We start from the raw sequence: 17,470 nt of genomic DNA on the forward strand, positions 1-17,470 counted from the left end.
CCCTATACATCGCATTCCTAAACATGTTCTCATATGATCGATATCCCTAGGATAAAAACCTATGCGCAAAACACCAGCCAAAAACAACCTACAGTGTGCGACTAAGAAAGAAGTTAACCTAACAAAGAAACGAAAATATCAAAAAGTGCAACAAGCAGAGGACTTACGGTGTTTTTACCGTGTGAAAGTCACAAAGAGTGTAGGAGTCAGAGTCTTGGTGAAGCCTTTAAAACTAGAGTTGTGAAAAAACCCTTGTGGCAAGAGCGTAGGGATCTCTGGGACGACAACTGAAAGAAGAAAGACTTCTGAGATTAAAGAGGATAGAAGATGAGGAAATTTTTTTCAAATAAAAGGCAAAGGAATGAGGACAGTTCGATCGCGTCAATGCGAGATGCGAGGGTCATAACTCGAGAGTCGAAATGACGGCCAAAGATAGGCTAGGCCATTTAATGCAATTATCGGAAGACGAACCCTCGCCAACCACGGTGCTCCACGTGTTCGATACCTGCGCAGTGGACGGGACATGAAGAGTCGAAAAAGAAACCTAAAAGCCCCCGCCGTGGTCACAGATGACGTCATGTGTCACGAGCAGGGGCTTGGGGGGAAAATGTACGCCCTAAATATCCGCGAGTTACTAGTGAGCTAGAAAAGGGCATAATTCAGTTCGCCACGTGTAAATCGTCCACCCGAAGCTTCTGTTACGAGTCTCCACCTCCCTAGCCCGAGCTGATCAGAGAGTTAGCAGTTTACTCGAAGGCAGTGGATCAGCAGTATGGATATCATGAGCTGATGCTACATCAAGCTCAAGGTGCGGCATAGATCTTACACTCAAATCCTTGTAAAGGCTACCACGCAATGTAAACGTGCACATATCAGACATCACGTGTGTATTCCATTCCTGAATTCTCAGACACGCAGTATAAATGTGCGTGTTCAGGCATCCCACGACTGGTCCCATTATCCCCCCTTACCTATTGATTAGACAACACCTCATTGTCAGGTTTTAGGAATTAATCATTAGTGTCACAGAGATGACATGATGGGTAAGAAGGTCACGGGATGACCCCCTTTACCAACGCCCAGGTATCCTCTCCCTATAAATACCTAGACCCTGGGCGTTGCAAGGGGTTGGCATTTTTGTGGTAAAGAAACACTCTGTAAGGAATACTCAAGAGATATCAATAATATTGACTGGTGGACTAGAGGGATTTTAACCTCCGAACCACCTAAAAAGAAAGGAGTGATAACCTTCCCACGATACTAATTTTCGCCAGTTTAGAGTTACGACATTTTCATATTACGGTTCACCATTTAGCACTAATCCATCCCGTTTATTCGTATAATTATCTGTTGGCGAAGAACCGTGTCAACAATAATCATACAAACATAAAACATTCAGCCACCAAATAATCCTACATGATCAACAAGGTTACAATAACATTATCAAAACCATCTACTGATCAAGACAACAACCCCCATCATCAACCTATATTGACCACAAGCCAAAACACCATGAATATCCAAGCCCATGCCTAGGTCAAATTCCTCATGCATCAAAATAATAAAAAGATATCCATCAATCCATATAACCCAAGAAAGCATAATAACATTAGGGCTAAAGATCAATTACCTCTCTTGATTGTAGAATCAAGAACACAAAGTGACCAACGCCAAAAACTATATCCACCCCTTGATCAAGCCTAGGGTTTTGAAATCCCACATGAAGAAAAGGTGAAACCAACAACAACAACAAAAGGAAAAACTTGTCAAAACCAAGAATCATAAGAAGAGAGTCTAGAAAACCACAAGTACAAAGAAATATACCCTAGGATTGAACCATTTTCTTCTTCTTTTTCTCCTCCTTCTTCTCTTTCTCTCTCTAGCTCGCCCACTCTCTCTCATTCTCTCACTAGGACGACGGCTCCAAGGCTCCAAATGGCCTCATCTTTTCTCTCTTCCTTTTTTATTCTAACTTATCCAAACCTAATGAACATAATGGGTAAGGTTCCTCTTCTTGCTATTTTTCTTTTATTTTAATTTATTTGATTAACAAAAAAAATGGAAAACAAATCTCCACTTTTCCCACCTATGCCGTCCACTCCTCTTCCTTTCCATTTCTTTTATTTATTTTTCAATTAAATAATTAAATAAATCTAATAAAAAGAAACTATAAAGTATGTAGAAATTCTACACAAGTGCACCATGCAACCATGCACATGCACACACTCAATAACTAGGGTGCATCACTACCTACCATGCACCTTGGTGCATTCAACCAAAACTCAATTATCACATATTAAGACAAATAAATAAATAAACAATTAACAATTAAATTCACAAAATTCTACCAAACAATTCTAACAATTAATTTAAAAAATTGAATAAAATAATTCACAACACTTAACAATTAAATAAAATAAAGCACAAAATTTAAATAATAAAAAAATTTGGTGCGCTACATACCATTACTACAATTTCCTCATATAAAGCAGCCTCCAAATGCATTATCTTGATGGTTTCTTCATCATTAAAGTACTCCTTTATTAAGCAGTCACTAGTGAGGTGGTTCTTCAACTTAGTCTTTGATGGCCCAACACTGAAGTTCAATCCCGTCATAAGAGAAAACTCGCCTCTACCAAATCTACATGGTCTAGATCCCAAATGAAAATGCAACTCATCCTCTTTGTTACACTGGATCTTCTGCAACATTAACTGATGCAAAAAAGATGCAGAGAACTGCAACTCCTCAGCCAAGAAAAACTGTTTGAAAGTGGATTCCTTCACTCTTTCTATCAAACTAAGCTCCTTAAACTTATCCTTAACTGTATTCATGTGACCACTGCCCCTATAGGTGACCTGGCGGGGAAAATGATCAGTCAAGTGTGAAAGTAACTTCGATATCTGCAACAACAAAAAACATTTAATTGGAATCACATGAAAAAATCCATAAATAAATAAAATACATGCATGCATTGAACAAACTATCGAGTGCCCATAGAACCACCATCGAAATCTAAATATGCATATTTTCCAACATTTGACCTATATCGAGCATCCATCGAACCCCTATCGAACCAGAACTTGATTCTATGTCGTATTAACTCTGACCTACACCACCTAACCAGCATCGAACCCCATCGAGCATATACCTCATACCCTATATGACCTAACCCATTGAACCTTTATCAAACTAGCCTCGAACCAGAACTTGATTTTATTCGTATTAAATCGTACCTACCCCACCAAACCCCATCGAACCAGGGTCGAACCCCATCGAGCATACACCTCGGCCCTATATGACCTAACCTATTGAACCCCCCATCGAGCATGCATCGAGCCTGTAATGCCTCGAATTCTCTGATGTGGTTTAATGGCGAGATTAGTAGGCCGGGAGGGCCATACTTGTTTAATTATGCCATTAAATGATATTATGCATATATACATGAATTATATTATAATATGATGTTAAATGTATGCATGTGGGTCCACATTTTTAATTACAGGGGTGTGATGGTAATTTGGCCCGTTGAGGGTAAAATTGTATATTTGTATGCATGTTGGTGACATATGTTGAGACCACATCATAATGTGGGTTTGTTTGAGCCATTCGGCATGAGACGATCTTGGAATATTGATTAGCGGTCTAGTCACAACAAGTTTAAGTTTGGGGCTCGGGTTGAGTCTCGGGGTGATTTTAATGATTAGAGCATTACTGGGTATTAAAGGGTAACAGGATGTGAATTATTGGTGTTTGAGATTGTCGAGAATAGCGGGAATTGGTGAGCGTTAATTATGATTAACGAAATAGGTGGAAAATACCAATTTTGCCCTTGGGAGCCCTTAGAAATTATTAATTGACCTAGGGGTAAAATGGTCATTTCAAACCTAGGATAGATATAAGCCATTTTTGGCTGAGGAAGAGGTAGAAAAACAGAGCACGTTCAAGAGCTTTCCCATACCATCTTCCCTTCAGTTTTCTTTGAGATTTTTGAACCATTCTTGAGGATTCAAGCTTGGGAAGCAAGCCTTGGAAGTTTGGGAGTGTGTTCCTCCATTGAAGGGTTTCATAAGCTGAGCTTTGGGTAAGTTTCTAACCATAGAATTCCCTGGTTTGCTCTGTTTTAGCTCTGTATTACAGTTGAGATTTCTAGATTGAATACTTTGTTTTGATGGGAGTTTTGGCTAAGGTTCTTATGGTTGTGATGTTTGGGGTATGTTGGGATGGTTTTTGGGTTCATTTGGCATCAAAAATGGGATTTGGAAGCTTTGGAATCAGATTAGAATCGAAGGAAATGAAGAAGAGGGTTTCAAGGGGCAGCTGGTCTGGAGGTAGCGCTATAGCGCCCACCCTAGGGCGCTACAGCGCTACTCAGGGGGCAAATGGGTGTGTTGGGGGTTCTTAGTATAGCGCTGGGGCACTAGGGATCAGCGTTGTAGCGCTACTCTGTTCCTTCAAAGTCCCGTTTTGAGTGTTTTTAAGGGTTTTTGACTTGGGGTTTCAATCCTTAAGGCCCGGGATCGAATCTACTCACCGTGTGGGTAAGTTTCGAGGTCTCAAGAGTGGTGCTTAGGTTAAAATCCTATCCATGTTGATTCTCATTAATTGAGTTTATAATTGGTTGTGATTAGGTAACCGCTAAGGAAGCAAGGGTCGATCGTTCTCAGGAGTCATTCTTATTATTATTTCTCGCTCGAACCAGAGGTAAGAAAACAGCACCCCATATGTGACATGCATGATTGCTCTTTGGGCATGTTGATTGTGTAAATGTGAACATGGATTGATTATTGAATGTTTAGCAAATATTGCTCACTTGTGTATGGCACTGACTCATTAGTCAGAATTGGCAAAGGTGCCGGCATCAACTGTGAATCTGTGACTCATTAGTCAGGTTCGGTAGTGGTATTGGGCACTGTTCACATGGTGCTGACTCATAAGTCAGGACGGTCTTAGCGTGTTTAACGCAAGCCAACAAAGATTAGATCTAATCGATATCTGCATTGGATGACTCAAAGAGCATTAATGCCGGACCGACCTCAAGTTCGATGAATATTATAAGCACTTGTGTGGCTTACCCATCAGTCACTCATCTGTTAAGTTAGAGACTTACCTATAAGTCTCTCATCTGTATAAGGCTAGTGGCTTACCCAGCAGCCACTCTTTTGTTTAAATTAGTGACTTGCTTGTCAATCACTCAGTATGGTTTTCTAGAACCTAAAGTGATATTCACTCATTTATTTAAGAGCTATAAGCTCTGTGTGATTATAATGATAATCCTTTGATAATGTTTATATGCAATACCGTGTTTTTCTTGCTGGGCTTTGGCTCATGGGTGCTATGTGGTGCAGGTAAAGGGAAAGAGAAGCTCACCTAGCCTTGAGTGGAGAGCTTAGGTGGTGATGTGTACATATGCGGCCGCTTGACCACCACGGCCAAGGAGTTCTCAGAGGAACTAGGGGGTTTACCCTATTTTTGCCGCTTAGGTCGGCGGGTTTGTAATTTTGAAGCAGTAATGACCTTTTTGAGTTGTAAATAACTTGTAAATGTTCTTGTGGGCCCATGAACATTTTTATGTATTTGTTGACGCGGTTCTTCGGCAACAGGTAATTAAGAGAAGAAGAGAAAGAGATTAGTACTTAAAAGTAGAACCGTCGCAGATATGAAATCTTTGTGAAAAGAACTAGGTGACCTTAAACACGTTTTTAAGTGGTTCGAAGGTTAAAATCCTTCTACTCCACTAGTCAATATTATTGATCTTTTCTGGGTAATTGGTTTACACCATATATAGTTCTTACAAGACTATTTTTTCCAACCTCTATCAATTCCCAGGGTCTCCATATTTATAGGAGAAGGCACCTGGAAATTGGTAGGGAGGTCATCCCGTGACCTTTCCATTTGTCATATCAAGTCTGTGATATTCATGATTAATTCCTAAACCTGACACACAAGTGCGGTCTAATCAGTATGGAAGGAAACAATGGGTCGCACGGCCCAACCCGTCCGTGGGTGTCTAAATACGCATGTTCCTGCTGCGTGTCCGAGAAGTCAGGGGGATATCGGACACGTGATGGCAGGATTATGCACGTTTATCTTGCGTGTTGACTTCCCATAGGGTCAGAGCTTCCTGAGAAGCTCGCTGCCGGAACAATCCATAACCCGGAGCTGATCCGTCAGTGGTCTCCGGATGTTGTTCCCAGCTCCTGGAACAACAAGAGGGAGCAGGAAACTCCATCCCCTCGAGCTAGAAAGGGCCCGTCCTGAAGATAAAGCCTCTGGCCTGTGGGAGCCTCGGGCTAAATCATGTTTAGTCCGAGGATCGTCCTGCTAAACAGCCCGTGGGAAAGCCAGGGCGTACATCTGCCCCCCAAGCTCCTGCTCGTGGTCCATGACGTCAGATATGGGAGACCACAGTAGGAGCTTTTAGACTTCTCCCACAACCCTTCGCCTTCCATGCTTTTCGCATGCGTCTGATACGTGGAACGCCGTGTGTGGCGACGGTACACTCTACGAGAACCGCATTAAATGGCCTAGCCTACTGTCCAGCCGTCGTTTCACATTTCGAGTGGAGGGTCTCCCAGGAGCCTTTTACACGTGATCCCCCCTTGTATAAAAAGGGGGTGGTCATCCCACGCACGGGCCACCTTACCATTCAGAACCTCTCAAATTTCCTTCTTTTCTCTCTGACCTTCCGAAGAACAAAACCCTCATTTCCATTGCTCTCATCTTCTCCGTTCACGAAGCTTAAGCGTGCGAGTTCCTTCAAGGCCTTGGAGACTACTGTGCCAACGAAGCTCCTACCAGCGCAGCAACCTCGCTCACCATCCAACCCTATACTGTAAGTCTTCTGTCCCTGTTTATTTTTGAAAGCATGCCACTGTAGCCTAGGTAAAAAATTTTACTGTAGCCACATGCAGAGGTTTTCTGGGTCGCGCGGATATGGAGGGTGATGGCCCTTCTTAGATTAGGGCACACTTGCCATAGGACATCGCCTTAGAACATGGGTTCCATGATTCTCTCTTAGGAACAATTTCTGGGAAGGATCCTTAGGAACTTTGGGTGCAAAAACCGGGTAGCTTAGGGAATACGCCTTAAAAGCGGTTTTGCCACGCCTTGCCTGTTGAAACTTTCCCCCCAAGGCAATTTTTTTTACTCTGAGCCATCTGACACACGAATTCCGAGTAATTTGGGATCTGTTGAGGGCATAGGCGCGTGTTCCTTGGAACGCGTGGCACCACTCTCCACGGGCTGGGCTTACCCCAGCTCGTGTACTTAATACTTGCTTCACTCTCCTGCTTGGGTCACCTTTTCTAAAGTGTTTTCTTTTGTTCGATAGGCGACCAGATGGCTCCAAAGAGAAATCTGCCACAGAAGAATGTGGGAAGTTCGGCCTCCCAGAAGGATAAAGGAAAGGCGGTGGTGACCAGCTCGCCAATTCCTCACTTTGGGCCGGCGGTGGAGAAGCATGCCGAGGTGGCTCCTGACGCGTTTTTCGAGGCGGAGAGAATCATCTCGAAGATAACCAGCTAGGCAAAGATCACCAAAATCTTCCTTAACCACAACATTCCTCTGGGGAAGACCTCCGTGATCGCCCGACCTGCTGCGGATGGGGAGAGGAGCTGCACGCCGCTCGACAAGTCGTTCGCGGCCTGGAGCGGGGAACACTTCAAGGCAGGGGCCTTCCTCCCCCTGGATCAGTATTTTGCTGATTTTCTGAACTATGTGGGGTTGGCCCCATTTCAGCTCCCCCCCAACTCCTACCGTCTGCTGGCGGGACTGAGGTATTTGTTCCAAAAGCATGAGTGGGAGGTCCCCACTCCTGCTGATATCCTATATTTCTTCTACCTCAAAGCCAGCCCGGACCAGCGGGGGCGAGGCGACGGGTTCTATTACTTAACCCGCTTCCCTAACACAGCAGCAGTGATCGAGCTGCCGAGCCATCCAAACGACTTCAAAGACCAGTTTTTTATGTCTACTGGGTTCCGAAACTGCGATCATCATTATTTCAACCGCCCTCGTAAGTAATCCTCCATTTAGCTCGCCTTTTAACGGTTATCTTATTTTAGCTTGTCCCTTATTCCAATTCTAATTTCAACCAACCTTGCAGCCATCTACTCGAGGACCGAAAAGTCTGTGACCCTCGGGGGTCAATACGATACACTGGCGAACCTGCCCCCCAGTGAGAAAGACTACCGCGTGCTCGTGACGGACGAGGCGATGGTATTCTGCAAGCTGATTTTCCCAAATCAGACTTTGAATTTGAAAAGGCCACGGGGTCCTCCCCCAGCCCGCGACAACAGGCCGATCATCGCAGAGGAGGTCGCAGATGACGAAGGCGAGGAAGAAGGTGAGGAAGTTCCTCTGGTGAGGAACAGGAAGAGGAGCTTGGAGGTCGCCCAGGGGATGAACGAGGAGAGGGCCCAATCCGGAGCAGCCGCGGGTCCTTCCGGTCAAGGTAACTCTTACTTATTTAAGAACGTAGATAGGGCCACTGCAGACCCCCGGCTGGTTAGGTTCAACCCTAGGCAGCTCGTCCATCGTCACCCAAGGAATCCAAACCTGGACACGCTTCTGCTCCACTGTGTTGACCAGCTCGTGCTGGACAACCAAGAGAGTCGGCCCAAGGGTACCGTAGTAGTAGATAATACCCTAGCCTTTAGGTCGGCCATTTTTGAGGAGTACGGGACCAATTTCCGCACGTGGCCTGCGCTCCAGAGGGGCGTCTACGCTCCGGGGATTAGGCAGTACGTAGAAGAGTCCAGCCCCGATTCAGAACCGGACCTAGAACCTTCGCCAGTTCGTGAGATAATCGTCCTAGGCTCTTCCAGCTCGGGGGGTAGGGCTCCCTTAGTATTTTCATTCTTATTGCCTTTATTTCTGTATGATTCCTAATAACCGTGTTTTTTGCTCTTTGGCAGAAGAGATGTCTCAGCCCGGGAATAGTCTGCGGGGCGTTGTGTTCGGTGGGAATCCCCCAGCGGGGCCGAGGTTAAAGAGGCTTCGCGAGTCCAAGAGCTCGACCGGGGTCTCCACCAAATCCCCAGCTACGGAGAAGGAGAGAGACCCGCCATCCCAGGTCGCGGGGGCGAACCTCCCTGTCGCCAGGACAGGACTCATGCATCCGCCACCCCAACGATCTCCACTGGCCGCCCAGGACGGGGTAATAGAGGTCAGGAATCTGGCCGCGGCAGCCCCGGACGTGCGTATCCCGGTCGACCCCCGGGCTCTGGAGAAGATGCCCGAAGCATTCCGGGGTACGGTGTACGAGTCGGCCAGTTACGCCATCAGCCACTATTACAATATCAGGGAGAATGAGCTCCGGGCCATCGAAACAACGAGCCCGGTCCGAGTTATAGAATCTGCTATGGACATGACTTTAACGGTAAAGTGCCCCTTTCTTCTAAGGCTTTGACACTCACACGCCGCCTTTCTCCTTCCAGTTTGCTAATTTATCATTCTTTTCTTGCAGGGCATGGCTGCCGCCTATAGAGGCATCGTTAGGACCAAGACCCAGCTCGAGGGTTTGGAAGCAGATCGCTAGACTGCCCTCCAGGAGTCTCAGGAGGCGAGAGACGCCCTGGCGGCCTCCAAAGCCGAGCTAGAGAAGGTCCGCTCGGAGAACCAAGAGCTTAAACGCTCCCTGGCCGCATCCGAGCTAGAGAAGCTTCGCTCCGAGAACCTAGAGCTTAAAAACTCCCTGGCCGTATCACGGGCAGACCTTGAGGTGGCGAAGGCCGAAGTCCAGACCTCCCAGGCCGCCCTGAAAGACGAGCGGGTCGTGTCGGAGCAGTCCTTACAGGACCTATTCTATCACTGCTGGTCCCACAATCCGGACGCGGACTTCTCCTTCATGCCGCCGGACCTCTGGGCATTCCTGTTGCCGCGGCTTCAAGCCCGCCTAAATAAGGAGGCTCCTCCTTCGGAGACTGGAGAGGCTTCTGCCACGGCGGAACAGGGCGAGACCGCGACCTCCAAAGGGCCAGCTGATGGGGCTTAGGATGCTCCTCGTTTACGCACTTTGAGCATTTTTTTTTTTTATTGTAATTCTCTTTTTTTGTGGGGCGTTTCTGCCTCGAGACATCTTGCTCAGCCAGTTTTATATATACACTTGTATGCATTTGGTCACAATTTATCTTTTTATTTTTATGACTTAGTTCAAGTTAACATTATTTGTGTCCCGGGCTTTCTAAAGAAGATCCGCGTTCAACAAATTTTAGCTAACTTCTAAGTTTTCCGACCTGGTTAAGACCAGGAACTTATTTTGAAAAAACTTATATCGCGTTAACTTTTATCCGTATCCCGGGCTCTTTAAAGAAGAACCACGGTCAACAAATTTTAGCTAACTTCTAAGTTTTATGACCTGGTTAAGACCAGGAACTTATTTTGAAAAAACTTAGATCGCGTTAACTTTTATCCGTATCCCGGGCTCTTTAAAGAAGAACCATGGTCAACAAATTTTAGCTAACTTCTAAGTTTTATGACCCGGTTAAGACCAGGAACTTATTTCGAAAAAACTTAGATCGCGTTAACTTTTATCCGTATCCCGGGCTCTTTAAAGAAGAACCACGGTCAACAAATTTTAGCTAACTTCTAAGTTTTATGACCTGGTTAAGACCAGGAACTTATTTTGAAAAAACTTAGATCGCGTTAACTTTTATCCGTATCCCGGGCTCTTTAAAGAAGAACCACGGTCAACAAATTTTTGTTAACTTCTAAGTTTTATGACCCGGTTAAGACCAGGAACTTATTTCGAAAAAACTTAGATCGCGTTAACTTTTATCCGTATCCCGGGCTCTTTAAAGAAGAACCAAGGTCAACAAATTTTTGTTAACTTCTAAGTTTTATGACCCGGTTAAGACCAGGAACTTATTTCGAAAAAACTTAGATCGCGTTAACTTTTATCCGCATCCCGGGCTCTTTAAAGAAGAACCACGGTCAACAAATTTTTGTTAACTTCTAAGTTTGAAACTTAGATCGCGTTAACTTTTATCCGTATCCCGGGCTCTTTAAAGAAGAACCACGGTCAACAAATTTTTGTTAACTTCTAAGTTTGATGACCCGGTTAAGACCAGGATAGGACTTAGTTTGTGATGACTCTTATCCGTAGATAAAAATTAACACCTAAGTCGTTAAGGAGACCTGGATATATCCAGGTACCATATGCCCCCCAAGTAACTGGGAAAGGGCCTTTCGTTGTTACTTTAAAATTACACTTGCAAATAACGAGAAACATTTGATTTTTATTTATACATGGAAGGTGACCTTCTAGGTCTTACAAATGTTTATTGATAATATTTCTTTAGGTGGATTGCATTCCAAGTCCGCGGGACCGCCCCTCCACCAAGTCGAGCTAATTTATACGTCCCTTCTTTGATGACTTCGATGACCTGGTATGGTCCTTCCCAGCTTGGTCCCAAAACCCCATCTTTGGGATCTTTCCCGGCCAGGAAAACTCTCCTCAAGACCAAATCGCCGACGCTAAAGGCACGTCTTTTGACCTTAGTGTTGAAGTAGCGAGTGATTTTCTGTTGATAATGGGCGAGCTGGAGTTGTGAATCCTCTCGCCTCTCATCCATCAAGTCTAAGGAGTGGCATAGGAGCTCGTGGTTCTTATCTTGTTCGTAGGACCGGACCCTGTGCGACAAGACCTTCACCTCCACGGGGAGGACCGCTTCACTTCCAAAGGTTAGGGAGAAAGGAGTGTGACCCGTGGGAGTCCGATGTGAGGTCCTATAGGCCCACAGAACTTGGGGGAGCTGTTCTGGCCAGATCCCCTTTGCCTCATCTAACCTCTTCTTGAGGCTTGCCTTCAGAGTTTTATTGACAGCTTCGACCTGGCCGTTCGCCTGGGGATAGGCCATGGATGAGAAACTTTTCACAATTCCGTGCTTTTCGCAAAATTCGGTGAACAGGTCGCTGTCAAATTGAGTGCCATTGTCGGAAACGATCTTTTTGGGTAGGCCGAATCGACAAACGATGCTTTTAACCACGAAGTCTAGCACCTTTTTCGATGTTATTGTCGCCAACGGCTCTGCTTCGGCCCACTTTGTGAAGTAGTCAATGGCTACCACGGCGTAACGGACCCCGCCCTTTCCGGTGGGCAGGGCGCCTATTAGATCTATGCCCCAAATGGCGAAGGGCCAGGGAGACGATATCATTTTTAGCTCGGTCGGGGGTGCTCGTGCAACCGCGGCAAACCGCTGACATTTGTCGCACTATTTTACATATGAGATCGAGTCTTTGGACAGAGTCGGCCAGTAAAAACCCTGCCGAAGGATCTTCAAGGCCAGGCTTTGCCCCCCAGTGTGATCTCCGCAGAATCCGTCATGAACTTCCTGCAGGATGGCCTTCGCTTCACTTGGAAGAACACACCGGAGGAGAGGTAATGAATGCCCACGTCGGTACAACACCCCCTCGACTAGCGTATATCTCGGAGCTTGATAAAGGACTCGTCGTACGTCGTTGCGCCCTTCGGGTAACTTGCCCTCGACGAGGTACTCAACAATGGGAGTCATCCAGGTCGGCCTGATGTCAATCATCTCAATATCTGCTCGATCTCCGTCTATGCTTGGTTTGTCCAAGAACTCAATTGGCACCAACCCCAGGGTTTCTGCCTCCCCCGAGGTGGCGAGCTTGGTGAGAGCATCTGCATTGGCGTTCTGCTCCCGAGGTATCTGCTCCATCGACCCTTGCCCAAACGTAGACAATTAGGATTTTACCTTAGCCAAATAAGAGGCCATCTTGGGACCCCGCGCCTGATACTCGCCTAAGACCTGATTCACCACGAGCTGGGAGTCGCTGAAGCATTGGACAGAGCTTGCCTTTAGCTCGCTAGCTATCCTAAGTTCGGCTAACAAGGCCTCGTACTCTGCCTCGTTGTTGGACGCCTTGAACCCGAACCTCAGCGCCGAATGGAATCTATGTCCTTCTGGGGATATCAGAATGATTCCGGCCCCGGAGCCGTTCTCGTTAGATGAGCCATCAACGAAGATCCTCCACGATGAACCTGAGGAGGTGAGCTGCTGTGAATCTTCCGATGGGATCTCACGGAATCCCGCGCATTCTGCCACGAAGTCGGCCAAGGCTTGACTTTTTATGGTAGTTCAGGGAGTATAGAAAATCTCGAACTGACTGAGTTCGACCGCCCACTTTAGCAAGCGTCCCGAGGCTTCAGGCTTTTGCAAAACCTGCCTTAGAGGCTGATCGGTCATGACGTGTACAGAGTGGGACTGGAAGTATGGCCTGAGTTTTCGCGAGGCCGTGATTAGGCAGAACGTCAGCTTTTCCATCAACGGGTACCTTGACTCAGCTCCGAGGAGTCTCTTGCTGATGTAATAAACCGGTTTCTGAGCCTGGTCCTCTTCTCGCACCAGAACGGCACTAGCTGCGTCCTCAGTCACGGCCATGTAGAGGAAAAGAGGTTCTCCTACCCTGGGCTTTGATAGCACAGGTGGCTCAGCTAGGTGTGTTTTTAGGTCGAGGAATGCGCCCTCGCATTCTACTGTCCATTCGAACTTCTTGTTTCCGCGGAGCAGGTTGTAGAAAGGCAGGCACTTGTCGGTCGATTTGGAAATGAACCGGTTCAGTGCTGCCACCCTTCCTGTGAGGCCTTGGACATCTTTCCGCGACCTGGGGGATGGAAGCTCGAGCAGTGACCTGATCTTGTCGGGATTTGCCTCGATTCCTCGGGTATTGACTATGAAACCCAAGAACTTCCCCGATGCGACACCGAAAGTGCATTTCTGAGGATTGAGCCTCATGCCATATTCTCGCAGTATGTTAAAACATTCTTCCAGGTCGGCGACGTGGTTGGTGGCAGTCTTTGACTTGACAAGCATATCATCGACGTACACTTCCATGTTTTTCCCGATCTGATCCGCGAACATTCTATTTACCAGCCTTTGGTAGGTTGCCCCGGCATTCTTAAGACCGAACGGCATGACCTTATAACAATAGACATTAGTCGGGGTCATAAAGCTGGTATGATTCTGGTCTGCTGGATTCATCGCGATCTGATTGTAGCCCGAGTACGCATCCATGAAGGACATGAGCTCGTGCCCCGCCGTGGCATCCACCAGTTGATCGATCCTCGGCAACGGAAAGCAATCCTTGGGGCAGGCTTTATTCAGGTCAGAAAAATCGATACAGGTCCGCCACTTGCCATTGGGCTTTGGAACTAACACGGGATTGGCAACCCAAATGGGAAATCTGGCTTCGCGGATAAAGCCACATTTTTTGAGCCGGGCTACTTCTTCTTCAAGGGCCTCGGCTCGGGTTGTCCCTAAACGCCTCTGCTTTTGAGACTTTGCAGGGACGCTTTTGTCTAGGTGGAGCGTGTGCATGATTACGCTCGGACTGATCCCTATCATGTCCTCGTGCGACCATGCGAATACGTCTAGGTTCTTTTTCAGAAACGCAGTCAGATCCGCCTTTCTTCTATCGCAGAGGTTCTTTCCGAGCTTCACCGTCCGTGAAGGATTTTGTTCATCGATGCCTACCTCCTCGAGATCTTCAATAGCTTGGAGCTCGGACCTGTCCTCGCCTACTCGGGGGTCAATGTCCTCGCTTAAGGCGAGCTTTTCGTCTTCGGAAACCCGAGGTTTTTCAATCTCAGGGGCCGCCTTGGGTCCCTGCGATTCCTCTTCATCCTGAATGGCCATCGCCACCTGCCCGGGTTTAGATTTTCCGTTCATGGAAATGTTGTAGCATTCCCTGGCAGCGAGCTGATCGCCCTTGATAGTGCAGACCCCTGTCGAAGTAGGGAACTTCATGGCGAGGTGCCGGACGGATGTGATAGCTTCGAAAGCAACGAGCGTTGGTCGGCCCAAAATTGCATTGTAGGCAGCGGAGCAGTCAATGACTACGAATTCGAGCAGTTTGGACACTGTTCGGGACTCGTCGCCTAGGGTGATCACCAGCTCGATCGTTCCTATCGCTGCTGACCCTTCGCCTGAAAAACCATATAGCATCATCGAGGTTGCCTTTACCTCGGAGACGGTCAGACCCATTTTTTCTAAGGTTGAACGGAATAGAAGATTCACCGAACTCCCATTGTCCACTAACACCCTCCTTACTCTCCGGTTGGCGAGCTGGACTGCTACGACCAAGGGATCGTTATGAGGGAATTGGACATGGCCCGCGTCCTCCTCCGTGAAAGTGACTGGTTGTTTCTCTAATCTTTGTTGTTTTGATTGACGCTGTTCCGGGACGAACTCCCCTCCATTGTGGGCCTTCAACTCATTTATGTACCTCTTCTGGGCGCCTCTGCTCGTGCCAGCCATGTGTGGCCCTCTAGAGATGGTGGAAATCTCTCCCTCGACCACGGGGGGAGGGACGTCCTGATCTACTCGAGGTCCAGGTTGACTGGCTGGGATCTCCGGAGCGGGTCGACCTGTCGGGACCCTGTTCCGCGAGTATTGCGCCAACGGACCTGCTCGGATGAGGGTCTCGATTTCATCTTTGAGGTGCCTGCAGTCGTCGGTATTGTGCCCGACGTCGTTATGAAAACGGCAGAATTTGGAAGCGTCTCTCTTTCCCTTAGGGTGCTTTATTGGCTCTGGTCTTTTCCAGGGGACTCGCGTAGCGTTGGCCAGGAAAATATTCTCTCTGGTTTGGGTGAGCTCGGTATACATTGTGAACACGGGCTTGAATTTATCCACGGACTTATTCTTCTTTTGACCGTGCTGGACGTTTTCACCATCCCCTTTTCTTTTGCCGCCACCGGGCTGGTTGCTCTGCGTGACGTCGGGAGTCGCTACTACGATCTCTGTTCCCGCCCCAGCGGGCTTCTCGAGGGCCTGGCTGGTCCCCGCGGCTGAAGCTTCAGCTTCCTCCAAGTTTATCCATTCTTGGGCTCTGTTAAGGAATTCACTAACTGAGCTAACCCCCCTCCTTTGAATATCCTTCCACAGATCTCCGCCTACTAGGATCCCAGTCCTCATAGCCATGAGTTTGGAGCTGTCGTCGGCGTCTCTGGCTCGAGCAGCGACATTTGCAAACCTGCTCAAGTAGGCTTTTAGCGTTTCTCCAGGTTGCTGTCTCACGTTAGCTAGGGAGTCGGCCTGGACCCTGGCGGCCTGAGAGGCGCGGAATGCCCTCTTGAAGTCAGCCGAAAAGGTCTTCCAGGAGCTGATTGACTGCCTTTTACTTTGTTTGAACCACTGCCTGGCAGGTCCAGTTAGGGTGGAAGGAAAGATCAAGCAACGAAGCTCTGGCCCGATGTTATGAGCCATCATTAGGGTGTTGAACATCCCTAAGTAATCAGATGGGTCTCCATCCCCGTTGAACTTTGACAAGTGAGGCATACGAAAGCCAGAAGGGTATGTCGTTGCTGCTATGTTGGGGGCGAAGAGCTCCATCTCATCCCCTGAATCATATTCGTCTTTTTCTTTCTCCGACAGGAGCTTCTTCATCAGCTCCTCCATTTGAGTTAAGCGCTCTAGGGTTTTGTCCTGAGATCTTGGGTTATTCCGGGGCTGTTCAACAGCTCCGGACCCGTTGTACATATTAGGCGGGTTATTGCCCCTCCTATCTGGAGATAGGTCATTTGGGGCATTCCCGCCATTACGTACTTCGGATCGGACCCCAACTGAGCGGGCCTGGCTACCATCCCTAACTGGACCCTCTCTGTGAGATTTGAGGCGATCTCGAAGGTCGCCTCCATGGGAATTATGGTGACTTTGTGCTGAACTTAGTCGCTGTCGCAGGTCCCCTCCTGAAAGATCACTCCGTGCACTACCGGTCCAGTGACTCCTGCTGGACAGGCTCGATGTGCGTCTTTGGCGTCTCCGACCTGCTCCTCTTCCCGGCGCCCTACTGCGGCGGGAAGGCCCGGCCGATGGCGGGTCTCTCCTACTATTTCCGTAGGTCGGGATGTCTCGGATGGTCTGAGGAGACGGATATCTGATGGGAGAAGGAGGATGCCTGACCGGAGAGGCGATCCTAGTGCCGTCTGGACGGACTAAATTTGGTGGGGGCCTCTCGGCCCTGCCAGCTTGATGGTTTCGCGCTGGGCGATCTGGACGAGGAACTGGATGTTCTTCGGGGACGGGCTGACGTCTCCGGATCTCCTCGGCCCTCCTTTGGGAATTTCCCCTATCTCTTCTGGGCGTCCTCGAGGAAGGCTGAGAGCTAGGGGTTGATGTCTTAACCGAACGGCTGTACTGCTGCGGTTCGGTCTGAGGCATTTCCCTGAAGTTCGCCTCTTGATGGCGTGATGAAGGGGTGGAGTTGGCTGCAGGGAGTCTACCCGAACGGCTATGCCTGGATCGATTACTCCGGCGAGACTTAGGAGCCTCGCCTTGCCTCTCTCCGACATTACCGTTGGTTGTGAGAGGGGGTAGTCGACTCAGAATATCCTGGATTTGCTGACCAGCTGCTGCTAGCTGGCTCCTCAGCTGAGCATTCTCCATCTCCACCGCAGTATAATAACATGGATTCGGATTAGGCGGCCGGGGCGCCGAACTACCAGTGTCG

The sequence above is a fragment of the Humulus lupulus genome, chromosome 1 (assembly GCF_963169125.1).
Source record: "Humulus lupulus chromosome 1, drHumLupu1.1, whole genome shotgun sequence".
Classification (NCBI taxonomy): Eukaryota; Viridiplantae; Streptophyta; class Magnoliopsida; order Rosales; family Cannabaceae; genus Humulus; species Humulus lupulus.